Genomic DNA, 8,008 nt, shown 5'->3' with positions numbered 1-8,008 from the left:
CCCCCCCCCCGCCGCCGCTTCCTGGTGCTTCTCCACTGGAAAACCAGAAACATGGATTGAGTTTATACAGCTATTTCACCGGAATAATACTATACCGCAGGCCATGTTAATTTCCTGAACTAAACAGTCCCTAATCTGCTGAAAGGCAGCTGGCTAACTGCTGGCGTCTGGCAAGTGCCCCATCTGTCCCCCTGCCCAGGGTCTCTCTCTACTGTCTTCACTTTCCCGTACTCTCAAGCAGGCGTCTCTCTTTGTTTTCAGGGGTGTAGTCCACCTGAACTTTCCTTCCTATGCCTGAAAACTTGGGCTCTTTTCCTCTATCCTGCGGACCTGCGGCTTTGTCTAAGTGACAAGGCACAGTTGTGTTGACTGTAGTTACGACGCTGGTGATGGTGGAGATCATGACGGTGATGGTGGAGATGGGGGGCTGATGGTGTAAGGAGCGCAGGCTGAGCGGGCGCCGGGGGCGGGGGGAAGGATGGACCACGGAGGCGGTGGAGAGTGGGGTGCGAGAGGGATGGAGTGAGCAGGCATTGCAGATGGGAGCTGTCCACGCACCGAAGTGCTGAAACGCCGCAGCCATGGCATCACAAGAGCGGAGAAAGGCGGGGAGGCGCTGCAAATATAGAAGGGAGAAAAAAGGCAACAAATACCTTCACACGGCCGCCCAGCCTTGCTTTGGGAATGTGTTTCTGCAGGTGTCCTCGTTGCTGAGCTGAGTGGGTGAGATCCCCTATTCTGGCAGGTTCGGGCTCAGATTTCTCTAGAAAGCTGTGAATGAGAGCCCTGGCTCTTAGGGGCTGTGATTTTGGTAGGAGGCGTGTGCGCCCGAGACTCTGTCCTTCTATATGGAGCCTGGCTTTCCCCTGGGTCCTAAATGCCTCCGCAACGTTGGTTTTCCTCGGTTCCGTCAAGACAATACTAAGAATTACTGTAATTTTGTAACATCTGGGACGGAAAGTATTTACTTACCATTACCCTCCGACAGACACATTTTAAAAAGAAAATCTTTTAAACAGATTAATGCAAGCGCTGAAACAAGACTCGTGTGTGTGTGTGTGTGTGTGTGTGTGTGTGTGTGTGTGTAAATTTAACAGATGAGAAAGTAGCACAAACCTATAGGGGAAAGGATGGATTATTTCATTAACAAATGGTGGTAAGAAAATGAACGATTTGGAAGAGGCTCAAATTAAAGCCCCATCGTACCAAATTAATTCCACCTAGATTAAAGAGCTAAATAAGAAAGTAAAATAAAAATTAGAAAAACAACTAGAAGAACATAAGAAATATGGTTACTGATTTCAGCATAGGGAAGGCTTTCTAAGCACCAGAGGAGTAGAAGCAATCATAAAGAAAAAAGGGCAATAAGTTTAAGTGCATAAGAATACTTTTGAATGTAAAAATGTCGTTAACAGTGTAAATATAAATGACCACGTGGAAAAAACTGCAACAAATATATGATTCATACATAAAATATCTCATATATCAAAAGAAATACACTATCAGCCCAAGGGAAAAAAAAAAAAAAGGACAAGCACATGACAAAGAATTCACTAAAGAAAGGTGAATGCGTTATAAACCTATTTTTTTTAAAAATCAACCTCTCCTGTAAAGAGATATGTAATTTAAAATAGTGGATTTTGGCTGAGGGTTTAAATCTACTTAGTATCTCATGTTGTTGAGATAATGGTGAGGAAGTGTAACCTTTCTATAAATCTATTTTGCAACATGCATTGAGTCATAATATACATACATTTAGACCCAATAATTCCACTTTATGCACCTTATCCTGGGGATATAATCAGATATGCAGATAAGGATTTATGTACATGAATTTAATTTATAGGACCATAGAAACTGTCAAAAATAATGAAAGAATCACATTTTTGTATATAGCCTATAATATTTGCAGCTATTAAAAACATATTTTTGAAGACTACTGTAGACAGAGAAACATGCTCACAAAATGGTAAGTGAAGAAAAAGCAAGACAGCAGATACAGTACCCCCCATTATAAAGTTTTCATATTTACTAATAAAAAGAAACATTAAATATTTTAATGCAGTCTTTTTATCATATATTTCACAGAGCCTTTAAAATTGTCAGAATTCTTCCAACTCTGACACAGCATTATGTGTTTATTTACTTATCTGTATATTATCTCTCTCTCCAATAGAATGTAAGCGCCACGTGGTAGAAAATTTGTCTCTTCTGTTCAGGACTGCTTCCCAGTCACCTAGAAGAATGCCTGAATGTCATAGAAGTTCAATAAATATTTGAGAAATAGAAAAATGAATGAATGAATGAATGACATAACCCCCCCCACATACCGATATTTTTAAAAACATTTTATAAAGCTATGAATTTCATATAAAAAGTTATCCAAAAAGGTATAGTACGCCAAAACGACGTGAGGTTGCCACTGAGTTTCGATCACATATCTGCTTAAAGGGACATCTTCAAAAGTATAACTAATCATGGACATGACTTGCAAAGCAGCACTAAATGGGAACTTTTTAGGAGAGAAAAGTTTTCTCTAATTAATTTGCAGTCTAATACTGTTCACTTCTTGATCATGATCCCTTTAAAAGCTTTGTAGACTTTCCTTTCTTCTCAGATGTTAATGTTAATTATTCTGCTTCTCTTCCTCCTTTCATCAATTTTATAACCACTAATAGAAATATAAACCAAGACCAAGACATAAGTGTTTCATTAGCCTATGATATAAGAAGACTTTTTCAAAGTTTCAAATGAATTTGGCTACCTTTGCTCAGCCTCTGTTCTCTTTCAGTTTTTTTTTCCACTGTCAGTTGTGACTTTTGAATGACATCAGTGATAACCTAGCCAAGTTTTATTTGTATTTGTAGAAACAAAAATCAGGTATGTGTGTGTGTGTTGTGTGTGTACTGTCCTTCCCGAGAAATCTTTATAGAAGAAAACTCTCCCCACTTATATGAGGCTGAGACATAAACCCAGAGTGTTCCTGCCTGATGGAGTGATAGGACCTACAGAGATGGGCAGAGTAACCACGAAAGCTACTGGCTGCCAGAATATAGTCTTATATTCTGCAAGTTTTAAAAATCAGTTTTAAAATTTACTTGCACTGATCGGAGTGAAAATAAATAGTTGTTTTTAAAACACCTCACTTTTATTTATGACTAGAACAGATATATTCACTATATTACAAGATTTACTTCTTCCCAAAGTGCCAGTGAAAGTATACCATTGCACTTTGTATTTAAGGATATTATCCTTGTATTGTTTATCATAATACCATTCTACGCTGCTTAAAATTTCTGTGTAAGAAAAACTGCCCTTTACCGAGTAGATGTGTCTTCACTGTGTTGGATCTTTTTGTTTCCAGGATCCAGATTATCTTTGCTCAGAGCCTTTGCTTGATAACTGTTAACCAGAGGCTTCTGTGATGGTTTTCTTTTCTTTCCTCACCCTGATTGAAATTGTTCTGATACTTGGCCCGCTATACTTACCCTCCATTTCAGCTTCCTGTATTTCTCAGCCGCCTACGTATTTGTTTGCAGGGTTCCTCCATATCCCATTTGTGTATAAGTAGCCAATGCCAAGGGTTCAAGTGTAGTCTGCTCATCTGCTCACAAGCACCTTTCCTGGTCCCTGACCTCGTGCCTGACATTCCTAAGTCAGTTAACTCATTTCCGTACTGCCTTAAAGGACCCTGTTATTGTTGGATTTGCTGTGGTCTAGGTTCGGTTAATGGGAAGGTGCTTTCTGTGGTTGGCTAGTGACCGATGAAGGTTGTATCCATGTGGGAGTGCACTAAAGTCTAAGAGTCCAGGCAGATGGGATAATACCCAGAGAAATCTTGATATTTATAAGAGGGATGTTAGGATGATATTACAATAGTAAAATAGCACATTTCTAGACAAAACGTGCTATGGTAAAATAGCACATTTCTAGACAATTGGATGTTTAAGGACTGGGTAATGTATAAAGACTAAGGTCAAATTGCAAAGGTAAAAATATTTTACTTAGCCATAAGGATAATTCATTCTCCTTATGTATGTTTTGTAATGTACGTCTCAATGTATTATTTATTTATTTATTTATTTATTTATTTATTTTTATAAATTTATTTATTTATTTATGGCCTCACTGGGTCTCCGTCACAGCACACGGGTTTTCTCTAGTTGCGGCGAGTGGGGGCTACTCTTCGTTTTGGTGCGCGGGCATCTCACTGCGGTGGCTTCTCTTGTTGCAGAGCACGGGCTCTAGGCACACAGGCTTCAGTAGTTGTGGCTCGAAGGCTCTAGAGCGCAGGCTCAGTAGTTGTGGCGCACGGGCTTCATTGCTCCGCGGCATGTGGGATCTTCCCAGACCAGGGCTCGAACCCATGTCTCCTGCATTGGCAGGCAGATACTTAACCACTGCGCCACCAGGGAAGCCCTCAATTTATTATTATAAGAGATTGTCACTGATATTTTTACTATCTAACATGCATGCCAGTGTTGAAGTTTTAGAGTTTGTATTAGTCAGGATAGGCTACGTAATGCTGAAAGAACAAATTAACTCTGCACTGCCAGTGGCTTCCCACAGCAGTGTCTTCTTCCTTGTTTATACTTGTTTGGGGGCTGGGGCGAATAGGAGCTGTGTTCCATCTAGTCACCTGAGGGCCAGGTGAGGAATTGGCACAGCAGGGAAGGACAGTGCATGGAGAACTTAGACCTGCTTGAAAGTAACACACATCTTTTCTGCTCACAGCCCATTGGCCAGAACAAGTCACATGGCCCTGCCCTTATAAAAGGGAGCTGGGAAATGTGTACAAGCACAGGGATATTTGATGAGCAGTCAATATTTATACAACAGTCTACCCTTGTGGTTACCAAAAATGTCTTAACACACATAGAACATACTCAACCCATCTCCAAAGATTAATTTATTCACTACATCTAGCTCCAAGTTTCAGATCTCTAGGTTTTAAGGAGTTGTCTTATCCAGATGTGATCCTCTGTCCTAAAGATGTTATTAAAATGCAAATAATTTGCAACCCATCTGCCAACATACCCAACATGTAACAGTAAGAGAGGGACAGGGTAACCACAACAAACACTCCCGTTTAGAAGGGGAAGGATGGGAGGATACCTGGCAGTCACTGAGCCCAGTAATTCTGAAATCACACTGAACGGGTGCGGCCAAGACCTCCTACACTGGGGGTTAGAGGGTTTTTTTGATTAGAGTCTTACTCTGGTCTCTGGGAAAAGCTTCTTATTCCTTTGTTCTCTGTGACACCTGGCGCCACATCTGAAAGATTGCTGTTTTTTCCATTATACACCTTGGCCGCATCCAAAATGGGAATTACAGAATATGCCCTTAGTTGAAATTGAATTTCCAATTTTAGTTTCAATTTCTATTTCACTTGGGTCACAGCAAACATCCATTTCTTTGAGTAGCAGTATGCACTCCAGAAACCACACAACCACATAGTTAAACATTTATAAATTCCAGCATTTATTTCCTCCAAAGTCTAAATGAGTAAGCAAGCTAAAAAGGTGGTAAAGTGGTTTACAAACTGTGTCTCTGAATTGGTCAGTTTTTCTCTGTCTTGACCACTACCAGATATCTTCTGCTTGTTGTCATTTCAAGGGTTCTTGGAGAGATTCAGGGAACCAATGTCACAGGTTGCTCCATCACTGCCGTGGCAGGTTGGGTGTATCTTCCAACTGGGACCTGGACGGTATCGATATACCTCACATTCCATTGATTCAAGGTTACAGCATTCAGTGTTGCATCCTTAAACTGGAGTGTTCATAGATCATTGTATTCTAATCTGTCCTGGGCAAGGTGACCATATGCTCATCAAAGTATCCCATTTCCTCTGGAGTGACGTGGGAAAACTTAAGATCAAATTAAGTTCACATCTAGTGAATTTTGCATGTAAGGCAGGTGTGGGCAAGTGGTTACAAACAAGATGAGGCATCCTTTACAATATTTTGGAAGATATATACTTCAACCTCCTTAGGGGATACAGTTTTTCAGACCATTACCTTCCATAGGGGAACGAGGCGGGCACACAAGTTATTTCAGTTCTCTAAGGCTCATGAATTTTTTATTCCAAGTTCATAGGTTTTTTGAAAGTATCATTCTCTGAATACTTTAGAGGTGCATTGTCTGTCTGGCTTAATCGGTTTCATATTATAATATCCACAGTAGAGTTCTTTGGAGACATAGACTTCAGAGCTGCTATATTTATTTGCTTTTTTACCCCCTCAATATATTTTTTACCTCTCAGTATATTTGAGCCTCTCTGGAGTAGTAAGTGGTAAAGCCAGATCCTTTATCTGATCTTTTTCGGGAAAAAGTCTAAACCATTGAGAGGTTTTAAGTAACCATGAAGTAACATCCTTAATCTGATTCTTGCCAAAAATATCTGCTTTAATGGACTTTTCCTCAAGTTCTTTCTTAATCTTAACTCTTTCTTTGGGAGTAAAAATCAATCAGCTATTCCAACATGGTAAAGTGTTGGATTTCTAGAAGTCTCTATTTCCTTGTATTTCTACTTATAAAGCCAGTCATCCTTTTCTTTCTCTCTTTACTATCTTGTAAAACACAACAAATAATAACCAAGACAGTCTACCACAAACACTTTGTTTTTCACTCACTTTCCCCTAGAAATTTGAGTTCCTTAAATATGCAAACTTACTAAGTTATTGCAGGTGACAGTTTTGCCAAATGTTTTACCACTGCATAACACGGATTATGTTCCTTACCTTTGATATCAGACTCCTAACCACATATTGCCAACCATTAAGTCAACACTACACAATTTATTTTTTAATACAGCACTTCACTTCCAGGAGATGGTAGGCTATGCTTCAGTGATAAGTAATTCCAAAGATCTCAGAGTCTTCATACAACAAAATCTTATTTCTCATGCTGGAGGCTCAGTGCTGGTTGACAGGCAGACGGGATGCAGGGGAGATTGAAGGGCTCTGCTCCTCAAAGTCAGACTTAGGGAAGTCCCATCATCTGGAAAGCCATCATGATAGGAAGAACGAGTCCATGAGAACTCACACTTACTCTTCCTGCTCTGACCTAGAAGTGACATGTATCATTTCTACTCATAGCCCACTGACCAGAGTAAGTTGTCTGCTCCTACTTGAATGAATGGAGCTGGGAACAAGGGAGAGAGCAGCTGATGTGCGGTAGGATTTAGTAGGGAAGTGCAAACCTGAGCTCATTTCCATGCTTGAGAGACTAAAAACAAAGACCTAACAATGCATCATTATACTCTGATACTCATCGGAGGGAATCATCATGCAGGATCAAACAGGAGGAAGTGCTCAAGGTTGGAAATTCTTGACAGAAAGAGTAAAGTAATTCAACCTGTAGAGAATGTCTACTATGTTTCAAACAAGGAAGCATAACCACTGCTATCAGAATTATTACTTTCTATGACTGGAAAACAAAAGAACTCAGTAATCCGTATCAGTATGATTGAAGAAAGAGCATGAGATTTGGAGTTCAAAGGCTTTGGTTCAAGTCTCTGCTTCTTACTAGCTGTGGGACCTCAGGCGAATTACTATAGTAAACACAGGTTTTCTATCTGGACTACATACCTTTGTAGAAACTCCTTTTCCCCCACTATCTAAAATTCCTGTCCAGACCATGACATGGGCGGACACGTGACAATTTGATTAATTGTTGCTGTAACAGAGAGCCCCAATGGGTAAACAAAGTAGGAGGAAATGAAGCCCATGAGAGTTCGAAAACCTCTGGAGAGTATATCGTTCTGTGGCGTCACTGGCGGCAGATCTCCTGCCCCCGCCCCCCGCCCCTCTTCCCGTTCGCCCTCAACAGTGTTTTAGACCCTCTTCCTCCTTCCAAGCCCGTCCCCTCCACAAAGCTTCGCCGGAGACTGGGCTCCCGCCATTGCTGTGATAGGCTTCCCGCCATTGCCGTGAGCTGGGTGAACGGTGCCATGACTCTGGTTGTAGTCCTTTTAAGTACTGGGAAGACTTAGAGAAGAAAGGTCTAA

The 8,008-nt window shown here is 40.7% G+C and overlaps 1 protein-coding gene across 1 annotated transcript in view; it reads right to left on the bottom strand.

The window, feature by feature from the left end:
* CLVS1 (clavesin 1) overlaps positions 1-818 on the bottom strand; it is a 161,740-nt gene extending 160,922 nt beyond the window's left edge. The window contains exon 1 of the mRNA XM_007471473.1: positions 654-818. The gene's annotated coding sequence lies outside the window, so the exon portion shown is untranslated. The remainder of the gene's footprint in view (positions 1-653) is intronic.
* Between the last annotated feature and the right edge of the window lie 7,190 nt (positions 819-8,008).

Source organism: Lipotes vexillifer, unplaced genomic scaffold (assembly GCF_000442215.2).
Source record: "Lipotes vexillifer unplaced genomic scaffold, Lipotes_vexillifer_v1.1 scaffold165, whole genome shotgun sequence".
Classification (NCBI taxonomy): domain Eukaryota; kingdom Metazoa; phylum Chordata; class Mammalia; order Artiodactyla; family Lipotidae; genus Lipotes; species Lipotes vexillifer.
This window is presented reverse-complemented; position numbering and strand designations above follow the sequence as displayed.